At 42.6% G+C, this 23,330-nt stretch overlaps 2 long non-coding RNA genes and 1 other non-coding gene across 5 annotated transcripts in view; 1 reads left to right on the top strand and 2 right to left on the bottom strand.

The window, feature by feature from the left end:
• LOC119540413 overlaps positions 1-12,918 on the bottom strand; it is a 35,420-nt gene extending 22,502 nt beyond the window's left edge. For all 3 annotated transcript variants that reach the window (XR_005218088.1, XR_005218087.1, XR_005218089.1), the window contains exon 1: positions 12,790-12,918. This is a non-coding gene — a long non-coding RNA (uncharacterized LOC119540413). The remainder of the gene's footprint in view (positions 1-12,789) is intronic.
• LOC119540415 overlaps positions 2,960-23,330 on the top strand; it is a 36,755-nt gene continuing 16,384 nt past the window's right edge. Inside the window, exon 1 of the long non-coding RNA XR_005218091.1 lies at positions 2,960-3,017. This is a non-coding gene — a long non-coding RNA (uncharacterized LOC119540415). The remainder of the gene's footprint in view (positions 3,018-23,330) is intronic.
• Positions 3,427-3,530, bottom strand: LOC119541065. The gene has a single exon (XR_005218195.1). It is a non-coding gene; the product is annotated as a U6 spliceosomal RNA (small nuclear RNA).

The raw sequence follows: 23,330 nt of genomic DNA, 5'->3' as shown, positions 1-23,330 counted from the left end.
TACTGAAGCATGGCGGGAGAGGTGAGGATGTTTCCTCAACAGAGGAGGGTCTGGAGGCTCCCAGAGGTGCCCAGTTACCGCAGACCAAATGGGGCTTGAGCTGGTGGTGACGGTCAGGACAGCTGGCAGCAGATGTGCAAGAAGATGCTCAGAAGCTGAGTTGTGTGTGCGAGTGCGGTGCCTCTTGAATAAATGCCAAGACCATGGTCTCTGCTCTACAGGACAAGGGAAGACGTTGTGGGCCTCTAGCTCATCTCCTCATCTTCACACAGGCACCTCTGAAATCATCTCCAAGATGTAGATGAATCTAGAGAAATGCCTTTGGTTCAAGGGTCACCACATACTTAATCTTAATACCACAAGATAAATTGCTGACTCCAGCCTTTAAAAGTATTTCAGCAGTTTCAGGAAATTTTTCAAGATCTTTCTATTTAAATTTTTATCTGACAGTGCTAATTTGGCAGTATACAAAACCATAAGTGTCCCTTTTAGTTGACTGACTTCTTAAAATAAGCCAAATTATGTGATAACAATGAATGTCCTCTATGGAAAATAGTTTTTGCTGTCATAAATACTGAACTTGATGCTCAACAAGTTTCTCTTTAAGCCGTTAGAAAACAACAGTTGTTCTCCCACATGAGAAAGAACCTTCTATTGTCTCCTGTTTTGTCAACTTAGTCGGTTGTCACCAACATTCCTAAGGTGCCCTTGTCATTGTACTATGGCTGAGGAAAGATTAAAAAAGTCACAGATTCTTGACCAGTCCTTGCATTTGGGGGGTTTCTAATCCAGTAGTTGGGGAGGGGAGAGGAGGAATCAGTGAACAGCCTTCAGATCGTGTCCACGGAAAACTGAGTGAGACCTGCCTGAGGTTGCACACCTGTGGAAGGGAAGCTTCCCAATGGACAGAGCCGATCAAGAAGGTTCTTCCCGGAGATGTGCTGATGGGCCTCTCATACTGCATATGAGGCCTGATTTCAGTGTCAGGCACAACGTAGGGGCTAGTAAATATTTGCTGGTAGAATCCCTGAAACTGTTGCCTCTACGATGTTAGCACCCCAGCTCTGGGTGCTGTGGGTCACTATGGAACTGATTTAAGTAGCTGCTGCCATGCAGGTGGAGAGCCTCCTTCAAGCACACCTGCGGAAATGCAGTATGCTGGGGAAGGGCGAGGATAAAATGTCAGCCATGCAGCAGCCCACCGCTGTGGGCAGAGGCCAGAGACTTGCGTTCCTCCAGGGACACCTGTAGCTTCTCACGGTTGCTCAGAGGAGGGACGGGCAGGTGGGTTCTGCTGCCGTGACTGTCTTGGTTTCCAAGGGCTGCTGTGACAAAGGACCACAAACTGGGTGCCTTAAAACAGCAGACAGTTATTGTCTCTCGGGATGGAGGTTAGAAGTGTAAAACTAAGGTGTCAGGAGAGCTGTGCACCCTCAGAAGTCTGCAGAGAAGAATCTGCACTTCGCTTCTCTCCCGGCATCTGGCGGTGGCTTGCCCACAATTCGCGATGTTCTCTGTCTCTGTCACCACATGCTGTTCTCCTGTCCGTCTATGTCCACTTATCCCTTTCTTCTAAGGACACCAGTCGTGTTGGATTAAGGACGCACCCTTATGTAGAATGATATCATCTTAATTTGCCTAATTCCATGTGTAATGACCTTATTTCCAAATAAGCACATGTTCTGAAGTATCAAGGAGTAGAACTTCAGCGTGTCTCTTTTGGGGACACACGTCAACCCCCGACAGCTTTCCTCCCTTGGATGCGAGTCTCCATAAGAGCAGCTGCATGATGAAGCAGCAGGGGCGCCCGCTCCTTCTAGAACCGAGCTCGGAGGACCCCTGGCCGTTCTGCCCATCACAGGGAACGTCCTTGTAGGCGAGGCAGCCCCTGCAGCCCCGACGTGGGGCCTCACTTGACACCATCCTGCCAGCCCCGGGAAGGATATCTGTGCCGTGGCATTTGGCTCATGCATGTTCCTAAAAATTCTCAGAGGTGGGAGAAATGAAGATGAGTGCACGTGGCCCCACTGGAGATGTGGGAAGAACAATGAAGATACACAGACGAACCATTCAAGTTGTCCGAAAGGAACGCGGTAGAAAGTAGGGTCATACTCAGAGTGTGTTCTGGGCTGGCCTGGGGCTTTTCTTTGTGTTTTTGCAAACATAGCCTCAGTGCAGAGGAAACCTTTGGGCCTGATTTTGGAAGAGAGAAGATATTCGTCCATCACATAGTCAGGAGACCATTGTGGGAGTCAATTTTATTGTCCACAAAAGCAAAACAATAAAACACACATTAATGTTTTCTTTCCTCGACTTGTTGAAACTCATAACTTCAAAAGAAGTACATTTTTTATTTTTCTTGCTTGAGTTCACCCACTAAGACAGAAAGAGCCGGGCCATTACCACCCACATCAGCTTAGATTTATGTGCTGCGTGCATGTAGATGAACATCTGGATCGCTAGAGAACATTTTCACTGAAGACCCTTGTAGTATTTTTTCTCCATATTTGGGGCATCTCTTTGGAAAACAGCTTAAGTAGGAAAACAAAGTACAATGAAAGAGAAATATTTTTAAAAGCCAAAATTATTAGAAATAGACTCGTTAATGAGAATCTTTATTGCATAAAATAAAAGGTAAAAGTGGGATCATCAAGCACCACACAGAAATAAAATCCATTGTCCCTTTGGGCTGCATCTTGCATCCAGAGAGCCTGTGAACTTGAACCCATGTGAGCTTCTTTGGAAGTTTCCTCCGTCTCCCAGGCCCAGAGAAGGACTTCACAGGGACATTCGAACAGGCGCTTTCTGCAGTAGGATGGGTGATTCAGCGTGTGGCATTTTAACAACGTGAGTCAGAACTAAGTGAACGTCTCGGAGTCATGGTGGGGGTGCTGAAGGAAGGGCTGCCCCTTAGATGAGTCACCAAACCCAGTTCCTGCTGGGCCACTTGTGAAGACCACGCGATCGTTGCCACAGGCAGCCAAGACTGTGACCTTGGTGCATTGTCCTTTCTCCAGGTGAGCTAGCTGTTCATCCCTGTTTCCTCAAATAGATTTGATGCATAAAGCCCCCTTTCATCTTCTTTGTTATTTTTTTCCACCTGTGTCGCGTTTCCTATTCATTGCTTGTGAATAATGCAGTGATTGTACTCTAACGCCTAATGTATTTTGTTAGAGGTAAACTGCACTTGTTATTTACAACCCCTCTTATTTCCAAAAATATTTGAGACAGCTGTAATAAAAGACACAGATAAACTAAAACTATTCAAGCAGGGCAAATGAATGTGATTATGGGCTAGGCTAGGTCAAGATAGCTATGCCAGGATATAGAGGCTAACGATAGCTTCTGAAACTGAGCATTGAATTTAGCTTTGCACTTCCTGAAAATTATTTTCATCATGTATCATTTTACCTTTTTTTTTTTTGTTTAAATATGGAACGCTTCATGAATTTGTGTGTCATCCTCACGCAGGGGCCGTGCTAATCTCTGTATCGTTCCAATTTTAGTACATGTGCTGCTGAAGTGAGCACTATTTTACCTTTTTACAAATGCCATTCTCTGCATTAGTGTCTCCTCTTCTAGTATACAGACTTGAAGAAGGGCTGGTACCACTGATTGGCATGCTTTTTCAATCGATCGGGGGGTTTTACTGAGGGTTAGTGAAGAGTGGAGAAAGAGGGTGAGAAGAAAGGAAAAGGGGAAGCAATCATTTGTCCCTTCCTCAAAGAGGTCCCCAGTCAGATGAGACAAGCCATGCACCTGAGAGGTCTCTCACCACCGAACACACGAGCTAATGAATGCTTAATTCAGTCTTAATTGGGGACAAATATGGCTCTTAATAAATGTGTCGTTGATATTTAGCCAGTCAGCTGTAACTGAGAAGCAGAAGGCTAGTATTCAAAGAAAGGTCACCCCCTCTGCCTGGCTCTGCTTGGCTGCCCCAGGATAAATAGCACAGGGGAACCCCAAGATAGCCCCTCTGTATTGGGGTGGCTGATGGCCTCCAAAACTAGGTTCTCTTTAACTTACACATCCCAGGATAAGCTGAGGATTGAAAGAAAGGAGGAAAGAAGATGAAAGAAGGGAGGAAGGCAGAAAGGAAAGAGGAAGGAAGGGGAGGCAAGAAGAGAGGAAGAAAAGAGTGAGAAGGAGGAAAGAAGGGAGAAGGGAGACAGAATTTTTTTTTGTCTACACCATGGACCCCTTATTATACCAATGAAAAATTAATTCAGGTAAATCCTCTGTCTTTTCTTTATTCTTTCCTTAAATCTAATTGCCATTCAGAAGCAGACTTGGATGTTGTAGGATCTTAGGGATAATAATCACATCCATCTCCTCTGTGGTCCAGGAAGTAATTTTTGAAAGCAGACAAACGAGGTTAACTCATTAGGTTTATGACTGTCAAAGCTTTGGATTGAAGAGGGCCATAATGTTTCATAATATTTCTCTCATTTCCCCAAGAACAGACCTGGATATGTCCCAACTGATGGCCTGCTTGAGTCTGTAGAGGAGACACACTTACCCAGAATTGCCCACCTTATATCCCCATCAAAGAGGGAGAGAGGGAAACGGGTCTCAGATCTATCGCTGCAAGCAAGGCCTGGCGCTGGCCCCGGGGTGGTTACTGTGAGGATGGAGATGTTCCGGGAGGCCCAGCTTCTCCCCTAGGAAAAGTCCAAAGAGAGGGAGAGGCAGGGTCTGTGCTGCCTGTGTTTATAAACATTCCCCAATCTCATCAATACTGAAGAAGTCATCCATCCACGTGAGCCAGGGTGAGGGTAGAGAAGGGAGATTCTACCCAGGTAGGGTGGCTCTCCTCCTTGGCCACACGTACACACACGCATGCACGTACATGCATAGTCACACACACACACACACACACACACACACACACACCTGAACCCCAGTGTGTGGCTGGAGAGATGGGAAACAGAGAATAGGGCTGTCAAGTCCCCCCGGGGCCTTCCTGAACCTATAGTAATTAGCTTGGTTACCCAGTGGAGGCTCAGTGGCTATTGGTTGGATGAATTGATGAGCCTCATCAGGGCTGGACTGGGCTGGTGGGTGGGATCCAGTGGTCAAAGGGCAAAGACTGGGGGTCTGCGGGAAAGGGAGAAAGAGAGAAGACAGTGGCAGTGGGGTGAGCAAGGGAAGGGAAAGCTTGGAAGTCCCCTCCCATGACCGGCCAGGTCTACACTGTAGGCCCTGATGCCCAGTAATACTTTTGTACGAGTAAATTTCTCCTTAAAACCAGGGGAAGGGCTGATTTCTGCATTTTGGGATCCAGGGGATAAAATCACATGCGATATAAAGGCAGCCATGGCTGAATTTGGGTTGGATGAGGACCCAGAAGAAATCAGCCAGCGTCCCTACCCACATGGAAACACAGGATCCGTAGGTTCTCCTAGAAGTGAATGTTTCTACGGAGACAGTTAATGTACTTATTTTACTCCACACAAATCCAGGCTAATTCCTCCGGGACCTGGTTATACAGCATTGCATCAGAAATGCAGTAATAAGGCAATAAAGTTACCAGAATTTCCACTCTAAGATATGGCATCTTAAACCTGGAAGAAATGGAATTTGAATAGTGCCCCAACTTTTTGTCGTTTCTCACAAGTTATAATAGATATTCCAATTATTTTGTTTAAATTACATTATCAATTTGAAAAGTTGCATAATTTTTTTTTTTTTAATTTCTGGAAGGAAAAAGTGTTATAATTTGACTTGCAAATATTTTTTAGCAAACAAAACACACCTTAGAAGGTGGCAAAAATGGGTATAGGAAGTATACAAATATAAAGTGTTATTTAACATACTGGGATAGCAAAATCTTCTCTGAAGCTGAGAGAAGTGTGCACATAAGAAATAAATACTGATCTATCACTACTGTTTGCAAACTTGTATATATAAATGTGTCTCTCTTCCCTTCTAGTGATATTGCCACCGGCTTAGAATGTCTTCATTTTATCCATCCTTCAATACTACAATCTATTTCTATCCAGTACTCAATCTCAAAGTTCAGTTCAGTTTGACAATCTCCTTTAAATATTTTCCTATTTAAAAATGACCAAAAAATGTACAGTGGATCCCAACGGCTTATTGTAGTTTTTCCTAAACACTGATCATTCAGATACCGTATTTTCTGAGTTCTAGTGTGGATCTGAATGTCTTCGTTATTACCTTCATACCTGAAACTTGGCTGGATACACGATTCAGGTGACACATTTTCTCTTCCCTCAAGAATGTGTAGAATTCTCCCTCTAGTCTTTTAGCCTTAAATGTTGCTGTGGAGAAGTTTCAGGATATCTTCATATTGTCTCCTGATGTGTGATGAGTTTTTTGGAGATAACCTGCAAATGTCTTTCTTTTTCTTTGAAATTCAATAGAAAACCAGCTTTTCTATTTCTGAATTAATTTTGCTTGGATCAAAGTGTGTCCTTGTGTAACTATTTTTTTCTCCATAATTTCAGGGAAATTTTCTTGTTTTATATCCTTTAATATGTTTTAGGCTCTGTAGTTGGTCTCTTTTCTTCAAGGAATCCAATGATCTTATTTAGGCTCATGTTTATCTGCCCTGAACATGTTTCTCTCTTTTTCTTCCCTTCTCTCTCTCTCTCTTTCTCTCTTTCTTTTGATATGCTGTCTTCATTCACAATATTGGTTGAGAGTATTAAAATTTAATCTAGGGGACCAATATTACTTTTAGCCTTGTCTGTTCTATCCCTTCATGCTTTAAATGTATTAATGTGTTCTGTAATTTCTTGCATTTGGACATCAGTTTAACATTGGACACTTTTATTTCTTTCCATTTTCTTTTCTTTTTACTTGAACAATTTTCTTATTAACTTTTTCTGTAGCACAATGCACTTATCAAGAATTTTTTTTTTTGCTTTCTTTCAAACAATATTTTTTCTTGTCTTCCATGTTTTATTCCTTTTTTTTTTTAATACTATTGTTGTTTAGTGATTATTTTTTCCTGAAATATCTTTGAATTGTCACAGAGGGTCTTTTCATCTTGTTTATACTTAATGAAAATTGTTTGGTGCCGATTGTCTGATTTCCTGGTTTTGCTGATATGATGCAAGTACATTTTTTTTTCCTCTTTTCCTACCGTGATTGACACATCTTTGTGTTGCTTCTCCTTGAAGCTATGGTGTAAAAGCATGGGAGATGAACAACAGCTAAGCTGAAGTTGTTTGGGTAAATTATTGTTTTAGACTCTTTTCTCTCTTACGAGGTTGTGTTGAATATCTTAAACTGTGGTTTCCCCTGAACAGTAGGATTTATATCTCATTCCCATTCTGACTACCCTCTCTTCAGTGTGAACCTAAGCAAGCTTAATTATCTTCAGGTTTTCATTTTCTCCTTTCTACCCTCCTGCTCAGGAACTATTTCCACTACTTTCTAGTTAGAAGAAAGGAAATACAAGGAGACTCTTTTAATTTGCTTCTTCAAATTTTGGCACTTTGGTGAAAATCACCAGTATTTTGTTGACTTAGCATCATTGCCTCTCAAATGCTGGTGAAGAGCTAGAAGCCAACTAAGTGACCCACACTGCTTCATCCTATTCTAGTATCTTCTGTTGCTTTGTTTTAGGTTTTTTGTTTAATGTTCATTACTTTTAATCCTGCATATTTCCTTTTTGGCTGCTGTGGGTAATTTTTATTTTATTTTATTTTTTTAAGTTTGTTCATTAGCAAAAGCAGGATGGAAAATGGGAATGACGTGATCTGCCTTGACTCTGCCATCTTTACTAAAATCTTCAACGACCAACTTTTAATCTATTGTTCATAAACTTATCTAAACACATATCCATTTTAAAAATTTCAGCCTAAACTAGCATCTAGACAATTAGTCTCATATACTGATTACCTGTTGAACGAAGTAATTTTCTTTTTTACTTAACCTCTTGTTACAGCTTTCAAATTTTAATGTAAGCCACATTTTTTTTACTTGGGGGATATGTGTAAAAATGTGTCCTCTGTCCATCTGGTTTATTATTTTGCCAAGTTTGATCATGGATCCTGTTGTATTTTATATTTTAAGAGTCCCCAACCTCTCATTTGTTACTTTCATATGGCTTCAAACTCATATTACGTTGTAAAGGTTTTCCCATTTACAATTGAAATGTTGTATAGATGGAGTCGATGAGCTTCTATTTGATTAAATGAACGATATAAACCTTGTGATTAGAAGGTGATACATAAGAGGATTACTAAAAGTTGGCTGAAGGAGAAAAGATGAGTAAAGTCAAGGTCAGAATGGCTAATTTGTATGAGATTAGTAAATGACGACAGTTGGTGGAATCATTTATTTGTCATCATGTAGCTCATAAAAAATGTTCAGTTGCCATGTTTTTTTTTTTTTTTTTTTTTTTTTTAATTTTTCAGCAGGAAGGCAGGAGAGAGTGAATGGATCTCCAGAAGCAATAATTATGTTTCCAGTTTGGGGAATAATGTTGGTAGACTTTTTGTGGGTAAGTTACTTGTGCCTTTTCCTTTATTTTTCGGAAGGTTTAAGATGGTCAAATGCAAGTGTTTCCTGTGGTGCAAGCCACTGAGCCTTGCAACTCTTGTTTTGGTGAGAAAAGCCACTAGGAAATATGCAAAGTCTCTGTGAATGAATAATCAGAATTGTAGAGTGTACTCTCCGACTTCTTTCCCAGCAGTTATTCTGCATCCTAGTGGCTTCTAGGGAGTGGGTGTAGAGAGGGATGTGGCTGCTGGGTGGGTGCAAGCTGCCTTCTTCTGAAGAAGGCTGTTCAGCACCATTACCTGCGGAAAGCCAAACAGGATCCTGGTAGAGATGACTCTAACCAAATGTCAAATAAATTAAACTTTCCGTGTGTGCCTAGGAACCTCTCAGGAGAAGGAACAGTCCCATGACATCACTGATGGCAGAGGTCAGCCAGAAAGTGGACTGTAATCATCCGGAGAGGCAGATCCTGCGGGAGAATCAAGCCTTGCAATTAGATTGAAGGCTCCTAGGAAACACAGTCTCGTTGCAGGAGGCGCGTTGGCAGAAGCTAATTGGGGTGTGCGTTGGTATCAGAGGCTACAGGGCCGCCTCGCCTTGAGAATAGCTGCAGTGGTCCATGGTGGCTGAGTCACTTCCTAATTTTAGCACTGAGGCTGACACGAATGGCATGACGCGCGTGCACTTGACACTATCTGATCTGTGATGCCAGACTCCGGGAAGATGCCGGTGCCTGACGGGCTGACACGGTGGTGCTGGGGGTGTTGGACAGGTTGGGGCAACCATGACAGGGAAGATGGTGAGATCGTGGCCCTGAGACCCCTGCTCCTTTTGCTTCATCCCATCTGGGGTTGTCCCTGACTGTCATCTGGCTGGTTCCATCGCCCCTTTTGTCCCCCAACCGCCTTCCCCTTACTCAAGGTGCATAGTCCATAATGGAGCTCAGAATTGTTGTAAACGATGCCTGTGATGAATTAGTGAAAAAGAAAGCTGGTTACTAGGTAAATAAGCCAAGATCACCACTTGCCTTGCCATAGATGCTCAAGGCAGAAGCACGCTGAGTTTGGAGGAGTGAAAAGATGAGCAGAGCCCCAGCTCTTAACTTGTCCCCAAAATCATGCCAACTTTGGAATACGTGAGGTTCTTCTGTCACTTTCAAGGAGATGTCAATCTGAAGACTTTGCATCTCTGGATTGCTTTGGGTTTTAAATAGTTGCCAGTCTCTGAGTGATGACAGAGTGTCCAGGTAATTAAGCACCTGGGACCTGCCACTTATACCTGTGTGACAGAGGACACGACTCAACCTTTCTTAGCTTCCTGCCCCTCACCTGGAGGATGAGGATGATGATACAGTGCATGACAGCAGTCAGCACCCAGTAAGCATTTGTTATTCTTTTGGACAAAAAGGTAGTGGCATATAGCTGTCATTTATTTGGGGCAGTCATATTATAACAACACTAACAAAATCGGCTAAAATCTGTGGGCACTACCAGATGGCATGTACCTCACTAAGCACATTATACGGTGACATCATTAAAACCTTCTGCCGACTGTTCGGCCCATCTTACAGATGAGGAGACTGAGGTACCTGGGTAGCATCACAAACATGTGACCACAATAAATAACTGTTCATCAAAAAATCACAGGAAGAATCTCCAAGAACAAGTTCATCTCATGAGACCCTAATGCTTGTGCATCTTCCGCTTTAGGCTCATCACTATGTTATCCTCAACCAAAACAAAACAAAAAACCCAACACGCTGGAGCTCACAGTGGATCTGCTTACTTCTCCTATCTGGATTGCTTTTACATTCCATACCAGCTAATCTCTGGTCCTATTTCAAGTCAGAATCTGAATATTATTTACCATCTGCCTCCTACGGATGCATTTGCCAAGTCCCTTAATTTGCTATAATTGGCAGGTTTTCAGTGTACATAATTTATATCAAAAAAAGCTACCCTGAAAAAGAAGATTAATTAAACTATTTCTTTTGGGTCCCTAAAGGTGCAGCGGTTTCCAAGAGGGGGTCTTTAAGGCCGTGAGGCCTTCTTTGTGTATATGCTGTTACAGCTGAGCACATTAAAAATGTATGCCCATTGGTCCCCGGTGCCTCTGCACTGGTCAGAAAAATGTCGCTGGCACCTGGGTAACATCACAAATACTCGCTGAATTAAGCAGCTCACATTTGCATTTGAGTCTTTTGTTCCAAGCTTTCCAGACATTAGAAACTATGAGGCTGCAGTATAATTTATGGATACCTCTGTGTTGGCAATTCTGTCACTGATATGATAGGAAACACTAGAAAAAACACGCCCAGATGTACAGAATTCTAAATAGAACGAGTGAGAGACCACAAATGGATTCTGACAAGCAGCACATGTGGCTAGCAAATAGACGATTTACAGGCTTTATTCCTCCCTCTTTCTCAGTCGTCTGCTAAGCCCACGGTCCAAATTAGGGCATGCCTGGAGCTTTGTGAAGGCATTCCTGTCCTTCTCTGGCTCCTGGATAGGGCCACCCTAGGAGAGTATTCTTTAATCCACGCCCATCAAAAGTCGGCAACTTTTAGGTCACATTCTAAGCAACAGAACCTCAGGGTGCCCTTCTCTCTCCGGGTAGGGTCCTGACTCACCAGCCAGTCTGCGTCTGGGTTACTGGGCAGTGCAGGAATGAATGTCAAGTAGCTGCACTTTCCCCATTGTTCCTAGAAAGTCCACCTCCCCATCCTTGTCCACTTTTCCCCTACTGACCTTTCAAATTTCAGTTCAAATATTACCCCCCCGCCCCTGCCCCATCTCGACCCCAGCTGATGAAGGTGCCGTCCCCTGTGCTTCTGAATCCTAGAAACAAGGCAGAAGTGTGGAAAGCATTCCTTTAGGTATGCAGTGAAGCCAAGACCACCCAAGGATTAACTAGGAGAATTTACTTAGGTTGCCTCCCTGTTCATTAATAATTAGAGACCATGGACTTAGTGAAGTTACATTTTTAATGGGTAGCTTTCTGCATAGTAGGGATGCAAACAATTTCTGCATCTCTAGTGGAACAGACAACCCCAAAGGTTTATGGCCTTGTTGGACAAGAATCAGTTTTGCATCTACCCATCCATCAAATTTCTGAAATGCTCTTTGACCTGGTCACAAAATCTCATTAATTAATGAGTTGAGCAAAATATTTGACATCTGATCATTCTACAATTGGTCTTGGTCTTCCACGCCAGTAGAGTGTAACCTTCTCCAGGCTCCCCTAGACAGAATCCTCTGCCTTCCTGCTAAGCCACACGCTCCCTTGTGCAGAGACCTTGTCCCGGATGAGCTCGGCACACAGTGCACTTCTCGACACCTGGTCACTCAGTGAGAGTGCGTTCTGTGAATAAATGATTGTGAAGTTAATTCTGGACCATTAGATCTGTCCCTGCATCAATGGCTGGTGTGAGGATTCTGTTGCTCAAAGAACAGCTTCTATTTTAGAAGAATGTCAGCGTGGAGTCAGAAATGTGGCAAAAGCCTTATCTATGACTTGATGAACTCTTTGAGGTGTCCTTAGTCTTGATCCCTGGGTAAAACCCTTCATTGGCTTTGCAGTGGCTTTGGATTAAGTAGAGCCAAAGTTACTCAATATCCATCTAAGCCAGGACATGTCACAAGGGCAAAAAAGACATTTGAAAGATAGTTTTGCTTTTCTCTCTTTCTGTCTCTGCTTTTTGTATGTTGAGCATATGGAAAGACTTTTTTTTTTTAGAATACTCCAGCTCTGATTGAGAAAAGCCAATTCTAAATAAGACAGTTATATACCTAACCCAATCCTCCCAGCCTATAGTGTATAGTGTCAAGCACTAAAAGTAAGAATTTACTTAAATACATTAACAGACTTGTAATTTGCAATTATCTGTGTTGAATTTTTGATCTAGAAGATCAAATCAGAACCTGAGCTAATGAAAATGGATCTAGAAACATTCTCTGTTCATTGCCTTCCTGTCCTTTTCTTTCTCTTGCTTGTGCTAAAACAATAATACACTTCCTGTCAGAGCACTACTCCAAACATCTATTTTTCATTTTGTCTTTATTTGGCAATGTACTCACAGAGAGTCCTGAAGAGGAATAATGACTATGGTAGCATTTTCCAGGAAAGCAAAACATGTAACAGAGAATCAAGTATGCTTCTGGTAATATATCCAACACTTAAAACAACAAAAAATGCGACAACTTCTCTGTTTAAGAACATAAAAATAGCCAGATTGCTTAAGTTTAAACTCCTTCCACAGTCCAGGGATAGGCAACAAATGGCAATTTGTGGAAGGCTGCAGTCACTGACCTTCAAAAGATTGTTTGGGATGCCCTCAGGTCTAGAAGTCGGCAAACCCTTTCTGTAGAGGGCTGGATAGCAAATATCATTGGCTCTCTGGATCCGAAAGGACTCGGTTGCAACTGCTCAGCTCTTCCATTTTAGCGTGGAGGCAGCCATTGGCAACACCTCAACAAATGGTCGTGGCCGTGTTCCAATAAAGCTTGATTAGGAAACCAGGCAGCGAGCTGGCTTTGGCCCATGGACAGCAGGTGGCTGAACTTTGCTCCAACAGTCCTCGGAGTTCAGTTCCCCCCAGTTAGTCCACAAACTTAAAAACTCGATATTCCAGCACCTTTTGTATATTGCTACATTGTGAACCATCAACCCACCTAAATTGCTTTGCCCAGTGGAACATAAGACCCAACTGAATTCTTAGGTTCTTTTACTCAAGAATCTAAGTGCTCTTTTATGAAAAATAAGCATCAACCTGGTTTGAAAATATGTATTTGACAATAGCTATTGCATCCTTGGAAGTGTTCCAAGATTGAGGACCAGCTAGGATGCTAGGAAAGGGGGCAAAATGTCTTTTATGCTCCAAAGATCTCATGAATTCATGAAAGCCCAAGGGAAGTTTGCCCAGGATTCTATGGCTGTGTAATTTTATCCTTCCCCTCAGGGCAATGGCAACTAAGACAGAAACTACTCACATGTTAATTCAGGGATAGATGATAACTTGTCTGGTGCTTTTTTCAGTTACAGGCAGGTAAGAGCCTTCAGTCGTTGGCTGGAGGACACCCTGGAACTCACCACTGCTCTCTGGTGACGGGAATCAGTCCTCGGCTTGTTAACGATGGAGGCACAAGGGATGTCTTTGACGTCAGGGCACTGAATGCATGGCTTTCCATGCCGCCCAGTTCCTCATGGAAATTAAACAAACAAATGAAAAGAAAAAATAAACAAACAAACCACAAACAACAGACTGTCCCCGAGCCTCTGCCTCAGTCCCAGGAAGTGAGGTGCTGAAATGCAATAAACTACCCATGAATAGGCTCTAAGACATGGTTGGTGGGACAAAAGAAAGAAGTAAAATATTTTCTCACATTGCATTCTATTGTTGCTTGGAATTCACCCAGAGGCATTTTGGTATGGTTTACTTGCCAATTTAAAGATAATTTTACTGGAGCCATCCTTGTCCTCTTCCCCATCACTATGCCCCTAAGTGATGAAATCTTGACCAGGAACTTCAACTTATTCAGAGGCTCTTGCCTTTACTCTTACCCCAACCTTCCCCTTTACTTGGGGCTGCAGCTGGGAGCTTGGGGCGGATTCCCCATCAGGGCAAGGATAGCATGGGGTTGCTGAAAGAACTGAGACTGATCTTTTTTTTGCAGAAATTATCATTTATTAGGCAAGTGCTATGTTCTGGACACTTTCCACACACTGCTGTTAATCCAAACAATTTTGGGAAGAATACATTATCATCTCTGATGAATGTGAGTTTGGTCAGGTGCCACGGCTTGACCTAACTCCCACAGGCAGTAGGTGGTAGATGTGGATTTCAAGCTGAGGTCTGTGGGGGGTGAAGACCTGTCTCAGAGCTTCCCACGGTCTTCCTCCACCACCATGCAAACTGAGGACACTTACAACACGTCATCTTAGGCACATGGTGAGATGCTAATGCCCACTGGATGATGTTCCCACCTTAGCATCTGGTCCAGGTTACAACCTCTTCCAGTGGGGCTGTAGAGGGGAACACCTGTATGAATTGGGGTGGGGTCCTCACTCCCACTTAATCCCCACCTACTCTGGTCCTCCAGATTAAGTGATGATTAGAAGAGTAAAGGACATAGGAGGGTGAGTCAGGACACAGTATCTGTAAGGCAGGAAGTAGGTTGTGCTGGAGGAGAACCCATGAGCCAGCGAGTCCGGGGCTGGGCTGCTCCAGAGGGGTTCTAGATCACCTGCGTCAAGGCCAGCAGGGGCTTGCAAAAATGCAACATCATGGGCCCAGTGTCTCCAGATTCTGATTTCCGTGGCTCTTCTTGGGGTCCAGGAATCCAGCCATCATCATAAAGTTTAGGAACCACTAATCAGGAGTGGTTGGACAGTTCTGGGAGTGTCTGAAGAAGGAGATAATTCCCAGAAAGAATCCCAGGGAAGTTTCTAGAGACAGATGCTAAACAGAATATGTGTGCCAAGGGGTCTCTCATTCCACGGAGGCATTGGACACCCCCAAATCCCTGAGCGCTGTTTCTCCTGGAAAACTGCTGTGACGTTGGTGCAGCATTTTTCAAATGCAGTTAAAAAAAAAAGGTTTCTGCTTTCTTTTTCTTTGCATATTTAGTATTCCTGGGCAGCAATATTAATTTGCTGAAAGGACCCTTCTTTTGTTATTTAGAGATCACAGCATGGATTCACACAAATTGAGAGGATAGGAGATATAAGTCAATTTGAATTAGGCAAAATGCATGGCTTAACCAGGTAACAGTTCCATGTATGTAAACAAATATAGACAATGAGTTGAAGGAATTGGCATAAAATTGAATTTAAAGCCTTAATTTAAACAAAGTATGTTCTTTAGTTTATACCAAGATCAATACACATGGCATATGAAATTTCATAAATACGACACAGTACATTGCTTCTTTATACATTGTTCACTATTTTTATAAGTACAAGGCATTTTTGGGTGATGGATATAATTAAATAGAGCAGCACCATATGAATTAAAGTCATGAAGGGGTGTGTGTGTCTGTATATGTATATATATTTATATATACATATATATATTTATATATATGTATATATATATATTTCACAGCATTACAGGCTTGCTGCTGAACTCAAAGACATTAGCACTATGATATCAGAGAAAAGCATTAGCCCCTGGGGGCTGGATTCTTATTATCAGTTATGGATTTTGTGAACTTTAAAGTAGAAAGAGAGATGCTATGGCATTTTTCTTTGAAGGCAAGGGAAGGAGACTACTGGAAAATGTAAGCAAACAACTGACACTAACTTCAAATACAAGGGCGTTGGGTTTGTACACAGCTTGCTCCCTAGTTAAAGCCAAGAGCTACGTTGCATGCAAATTGGACTTAATTTACTGCATGCGTTGCCTCTTCAATTAAATAAAATGAGAACATGATTTTTACTTTTGAAGAGTTAAAACTCAATATGTTAAAATGTTTTACTGCTAAATTTTCCATAAATAGTTTATGTACCCAAATGTTTATTTGACATAATTCATTGAACCAAGAGACACTGAGTTTGTGCTGTGCTTGGCCTGGGAAGCCCAGAATCTTCCCCCACGTCACTTATGGACTCACCACCAACAGAAAATATCTAAAATGGTGTGGTGGTTAACGCTGCATGCCAGTTTGGCAAAGCTGTGGTGTTGGGCATTTGGCCAAAGACTGGTCCAGGTGCTGCTGTGGAGGGATTTTGTAACTGGGATGAGCATTTCCACTTAGTTGACTTTAAGGAAAGGCAAGACAATCCATAGTGTGGGCAGACCTTGTGCAGTCAGTGGAGGTCTTTAGATCAAAAGACTGAGGGTCCCAGGAAGAAGAAAGCATTTTGCTGCTTACACTCTCTGCTCCTCTCTGAGTTTCTAGCCCTTCGGCCTCCCCTATGGATTTTGGACTCAAGACTTCAACATCACTCTTACTGGAATTTTCCTGCCCTATGGAATTCAGCCTGCTCTATGGAACGTGTACTTGTCAGATCCCCAAACTGTGTGAGCCCAATCCTTAAAATGAATCTCTTTGTGTGTGCGTGTGCACGTATCTAGTTCCCTCTGTTTCTCTGGAGAGCCCCGACTGATACAGGGGTTGTCTTAGATGTATGGAGACCAACCCACTGGCATGACGGGGATGGGAGGAGGGGAGAGCAGAGAAGCAGGTGTGAAGGGAGCAAGCTCTTGGCAGAAGCGGGTATGTCCATAGAGAAGCAGATAATTTGATCGATGGAGTAGGAGAGCTGCTGAATTAGATGAACCTCCTCTAAAAGAACCTTGCCTGAGCCGAACTGATCTACTCATGATCCATGTGATATATCCCTGATTCAGCTCAATGAAAAGAAGAGTTTCCTAATTGTCAAGGCTTTCCAAAACTGGAAAGGGCTCTCTTTGGAGGTAATGCATTCCCAGTCCTTTGGAGGTGGTAAAACATCATCTGGATGACAGATTTAGTCCTTTGTGTCAACACCTTTTCTCATTTTTTTGTGCATCATGACACACATAGAAATTGGCACATAGAAATGTTGGCACAATGAAACACCGGCCAGGAACACCCTGTTCCAAGGGCTGAAGGGACCAGTGGCTCATCCCCCCATGACTCTCTCATGGCACAACATGTGGAATGCTCTAGAATGGGGGATTCCATCCTTCTGGAGTTTTTGCTATAGGAAAAATTAAATAGACTCTAACCTGAAGTTCTTTAAACAGAAACACTCCTTTTTTCCATTCTTCATACAGAATTCAGAGGGCTATGTTAATGGTGTAAACCAGATCATGCCACTCCCCTGCATAAAATCTTTCACTTGCTTTTCAAAATACTTAAAGGAAATCCAGAATACTTACCTTGAGCTAATAAGCCCTGCACAATTTAGTCCCTGCTTACCTCTCCAAATTAATCTCCTTTACTCACTATGATCCTGACTCAGGAATTTCTTTCCAGTTTCCAAATAAGCGAAGCTCATTCCTGCGTCAGGGCCTTTGCACGCCCTGGCACTTTCAAAGGCAAAGACACAAGGCTGACCCTTTCTCGTGCTTCAGTCCTCAGCCTAAATACCATTCCTTGGTCACTGGCTTCCATTCATAATTTCATTATAGTGCTGTACTCTTTGTAAAAATATCATAAAAACTATCAAAAGCCCTATTTATTTACTTAGTTTTGCTCATGTATTGTTGCTCTCTGCCGCCCCCTCCACCCACCCCCCACCCTCACCCTGACGTGTGAGTCTGACCAGGGCTGAGCGCTCACCAGTGCCAGTGCTTGCAACAACCCCTCACAGTGCAGAGCTCAGAAACCAGACGGCCAACGGATTCATACATTTCAAGGGCAATTTGACAACTCTATCAATGGGAATACTGCAGGTCCAGAGAGGGTAGATGTTTAATGAATAAGATGGATTCACAGGACTGAGCACATCAGGATGCAGGAAATTAGAAATCTCTAGGTGCCCCTGGAAATATCAGCCTGTGGAACTAAAGTGGGTTTGTGTGTCTGTGTGTGTGTCTGTGTGTGTGTGTGGGGGGGGGTTGTGGAAGTATTTAGGAGGAATCATGGTCATGAAAAGTACATTGTTAGGGAGCTAGGGAGGAGAAGGTGTTGTTGAGGAAAAATAAGGAATGGGATTTGTTCTGTTCCCTGGGGGATGTTTGCAATGTCTGGAGATAGTTTTGGTTCTCACAACAGGAGGGGGTGCTACTGGCATACAGGGTGGGCCATCGTGATCAAGTATTATCTCATCCAAAGGATCAATAGCAATGCATTTGAAAAATACTGGATTATAGCAATACAGGAACCTTATAGAAATTAAAGCTGGCAATTCAGGCAAAGCAAAACTGTACAAAGATTTAAGTGCCTGAGCCAGGTGTTTACTTAGTAGGTATAGGGGGCAAAGATTGGTTTTGTGCAGAGATGTGATAGGATCAGGGTGGAGCTTTGGGGGCTTACCCTGGTTTGGGTGTGAAGGAAGACTGGAGCAGGACTGGAAAGGGCCCTGGGAGGCTATTTTCCTTTTTCAGATAAGACTTCAGGAAAGCTAGAACCCAGGAATGCTGGAGAAGGAGAGGGCTAGAAAGATTTATGTTATATCAGAGTCACACTCTTCAGGGACTGCCGATGACAGAAGGCAACCATTTGGGTTCAGAAGACTTGAATATAAATCCTTAGCTCTCTTTGATTCAGTTTGCATGCATTTGGAGGAAAAATACCACAGGACTTGACTTATTTTTTTTTTCTCCTTTGTAAATTCTTGGAATGCCCCTGAGGTTTCTTCAGTATTTCATATCACATGTTTCATTAGTGCATGGTGAGTTTAAAAACATGTATTGTAATAACTAACAACTCTATTGCTTTGGTGAAGGAATTTGTTATTGCACCATATTTGTGTTGGGGGTGGGTTGGGTGGAGGAGAAAAAGAAGAGAAACTGGGGTGGGGGGAGAAGAAAACACACGAAACCACATCTGTTTTGGAATTTCTCTTGTAGAACATTTGTTTATAGAATACTTGGAAGATGAGGATATTTGAAAAATAGAGTCCTGGAATCTTCAAGTTGGAAGGTTATCTAGTCCAGTCTTTTTTAATTTATGCACAAAATCAAAACATTAAAAGGGATGGCCAATGACTCTTGTCTTAAATATCTTCTGTGCTTGGCCAACTGCCAGGTAGTTCAAAATCTGTGTTCACATTTGCAGTGGGTTTCTAAGATTTCAAGATATTGGCAATCTGACAAAAACCTATTTCAAAAGTAACTAGCATCTTTATTAAGGTCTGACAAATGAGATATGAATAAAAACTGGGTGAAAGAGCCAAGGTAAAAACACGAGGTGATTTTTATTTAGACGTTGCCCTTTCTTGGGTGTTTCTGGCTGCATTTTAGTGCTCACTTCCTCTAGCCTAGGATAGCCCATTATGTGGTGAACGCAAATCACTTGCCCCTCAGTGGTGCCCCCATATTGTCCTGATGCCAGCCTTTTAGCTTCTGAGGTCCATGTAGACGTGGTCAGTGGGCCAAGCCAGCCCTGGTCCTTCTAGCTCACGGCCAGCAGGGACGGAGGCTGAGCTGTGCAGCCCAATTGCTTGGATGGGGACTTTGGGCACATTTCGTTCACATACACTGTCGCACGCTCTCGACAATGTGCATTTTAAATTGTCCATGGCCTCCGAGAGAGGACGTGAAGGGTGTGCACGGCCCTGGCCTTCTCCTCCAAGGAGGGAACATTAGACATGGAAGCCTTAAGGCTCCTGAGAGAGCAGAGAGCAGACATCTGCTCAAACTGACGTGATTCTCAAGAAATGGAGCCCAGGAGAAGGACTTGCTAATGAGGGTGGGAGATGAGTGAGGAGGGAAAATAACGTGTCAGTCATTAGGACAGAGGGCTAATTTAGAAAAGGTAATTAATGATGTGAGCTTAAGTTCTGGGCTTCGCAGCATGGCCACATGGGCCCAGGACTGTCAGAGTGAGGAGATGAAGGATGCCTTTGTCCATTCAAGCCCGTGGGCTGCAGGTCTGACGAAGTACTGGGCTCTGTCCGCCCCCTCCAGGCCCCCATCTCTGGGCCTCCTCTGGGGTTCTTCCCAATGTTTCCATATTGCTTGACGGGGTGGACAATCGCCACAGCAGGCTCTGCTGGCATTAGGCCTTGCAAACATGACTTACATCCTCTTTCTGTTTATACCATGAGTTCTAGAGAATCTTTCTTGCATGTCTGGGAAACAAATAGAACATAAAGCAAAGAAGGAAGCATAACCAAAGATATTTAATTGAGGGCCTGCCAAAATATTATCTCTAAGATAACAGAATCTCCTTAATCTAACAGAATTCTTTGATGGGGATAAACAGATTTGTTGGGGTTCTGGAATTTTCTTTTTACAATCAATGAAGTTATTGTAGTTTCTTGTCAAATGTTCATGGACAGTACTATTGAAAATAATTACTGGACTGAGTGCAACATCTCTGACCCTTGAGAAACTTCTCAGGTGCTCTAGTTTCTACCCTTGAATGCTAAATATAGGTGCAGAAAGAAAAGTTTCTTATGCAATGATTTTTTAAATATCCAGTATTCCCTTGTTACTTTCATGATACATGTCCTAAATGCATGCCTCTGAACTGTTATTTACCCAGGATTTTTGAAATATCCATATTTGCTAATTAAAATTGTCTTAAAGGAAATCAATACTATGTCGAAAGTTACGGGTTTCATGGCTATACACATCCATAGACACACACACACAAATTTCAGCATACATCATCTACCATCATGGCACTGGTACCATGGTTTAAGAAACCTGATCTTGATATAATCAATATAATGAAAATTGCATTTAACTTTCCTAAGTGAAAGAGGGTGTTGGCTAATTCTTCTTGCCTGTGTCTGTGTGTGAAGTTCAGTGCTTACCATCAGTTGGCATCACGGACTACTGGTTGTCAGTGCGTATGACAGCAGCTGAGGTCACAAGTCGATCATGACAAAGCTGTGAAGGATATATTCTCACAAAAAACGCTTGGGCTCTTGGTTACAAGTAGAAAAACCCCACCACGCAACTTATTTACATCTTTAAACTCAGAAAGGTGGAATTGTGTGTTGGGATGCATCCTCTTTACCATAGGAGAATTTCATTCTGTTGCAAATGAATGAGCCTCATCCATTCATTGAAATACAAGTCAATGTATTTGAATCCTTCAGCTAACTTCTGAAGGTAATAAACAACTATCTATCTTCTGAATAGTTGATCCATTTCTTCTCATATATAAAAAATGCCCAAGAATATAAACTGTCATGTAAGATACATAAACTCAGCAGTTATGGGGTGTTCAAAGCACAGGCCCACAAATTCAAGTTTCTTTTATCCCTTTCCATGTATTGGCAAGTTAACTTAACATTTTACAGCTCCTGCCTGCTGGGGAGAAGACATGTTATGCGGTTGGTTGCTGAGAGGAAAGAAATGGGCTTTCTTGGTTGTAAAAAGCAGACGTGGGCTACTGGGTTTTCCAAGAGAAAAAAAGGAGACGTGGGATCCAGATGGGTGATCCATGGAGAAGAAAATCAAAATGCATTGGCCTACTGGCTCCGGAAAAGGACGGCAGGGTCTTGAATACTGGGAAGGGCAAAAAGGTTGCCTTTTCACCATGTGGTACATTTTATCTTGGTCCTAATGACAGACACTCTTCTGAGAGACTTGGGGTTGTGATTTTATTCCATGTAAGGCAGTGAATTTGCTTGCCCTGTTCTTCCTGAGCTGAAACAGGCAAAGCAACTCCCAAACATTCCCAGTTGCAGAAGAGATGAAAAGAGACTTCAGGACAGTTGATCTCTGTGTTAAGGCCTGTTAACTACTTGCTGCTGCTGCTGACTTTCCCTGTGTGTTCCAATTAGAACTCTAATTTGTTAGGAAACTGTCAAAATTTAAATATGAGTGTTTGCAATTCTACCATGGCAGACCTGTTAGCATGGTCAGGAAATTCTACCATGGCAGACCTGTTAGCATGGTCAGGAAAAAGGATTTCATTCTTTCCCTATACCTCCTCCTCCCTACCATCTCCCATTTCCCCAAAGAAGACCCAACGTACCTGCTCAAAGCCTTTGCTTGGGATCTGAAAGGACGTTTGTTCTTTGATAAATCATTAGAGAGAGAAGTGGCATTCTTCTTTCACTGGTTAGACTACAAAACACGTGTGTTTAACTCTTTGTGTTAACCCTAAGTTAAACCATGGACTACAGTTAACAATACAAGTACGAAAATGTGCTATCATCAATTTAACAAATGTTCCTCACCAATGTAAGTTGTTAATAATAGGGTGATATATGGGAATCCCGTATTTTATGCATAATTGTTCTGTAAACCCACAACATCTCTAATAATCATAAAAAAAGAAAAAGAATACAAGATGGTAGCCACAATTTAAACTCAAGAGTCTGGTATTCAACATTTCTCATGTTCCACATTGCACATTATTACTTGCTTAGTTTATGTCAAAAGTAAAGCAAAATAGCAGCAATGTAATTAAATTACAGTATATTTATATAATATTTACATGGACTATTCCAAACCCACTCTTTCATATATATATTTATATATTTATATGATATATTGCATTTGTTGATAATGTTGTATGTCTCATAGAGTAAATGATTGTTGAGAAAAGAAAATGCATGCTGTTTCATGCATCTTAGCAGCATACCATAGATGCGCATCTGTGGTTCCAGCTATCAAGATGGTGGAGCAAACCTCTCCAGGGCTCAGTCCCCACACAGAAGTTTTAAGCAACAAGCAAAGACTGGCAGAACCAGCTTTCTCAAAGCTCCAGAAAACAGAGGGCTGAAGTAACAGGGCAAATACTGAATCAAGAAAAAAGCAACTTAAAAACAGTAGGAAAATTTCCTTGTGGTGCCAGAGCTGGCCTCACCCCATCCCCTCACTGGCTCATCTCGGAGGCGGCCAGTGCTCCCAGTGCAGCGAGCGTGTGTGGTGATGCCTATCTGTCTGGTGGCAGCCTGAAGCGCTGAACCAGGACACTTGTTGGGGGCTTGTCATCCCAGAATTTGTCCTGTGTGTAGAGGCCACTCACCAAGTTCTCCTACAAAACACTATAGAAGAACAGTCAAAGCAGTTTGCCTGGGGCAAAGGTTTGTTGGCTGTGGCACATAGGAGGACGTGCTGAAGAAAAAAAGCTGTGTTCACACAAGATGATAACCTCTGTTTACACGTTAACCCTGCTACTCAGAGCCCTTCACTGTTTGGAAGCTATAAATGACAGGATTTCTGGAGCATATTCCAAATGACATTTTTCTTGCAAACAGGGATTTATACTCAGCACTAAAAAAGATTCTGGATG

The sequence above is a fragment of the Choloepus didactylus genome, chromosome 7 (genome assembly GCF_015220235.1).
Source record: "Choloepus didactylus isolate mChoDid1 chromosome 7, mChoDid1.pri, whole genome shotgun sequence".
NCBI lineage: Eukaryota > Metazoa > Chordata > Mammalia > Pilosa > Megalonychidae > Choloepus > Choloepus didactylus.
This window is presented reverse-complemented; position numbering and strand designations above follow the sequence as displayed.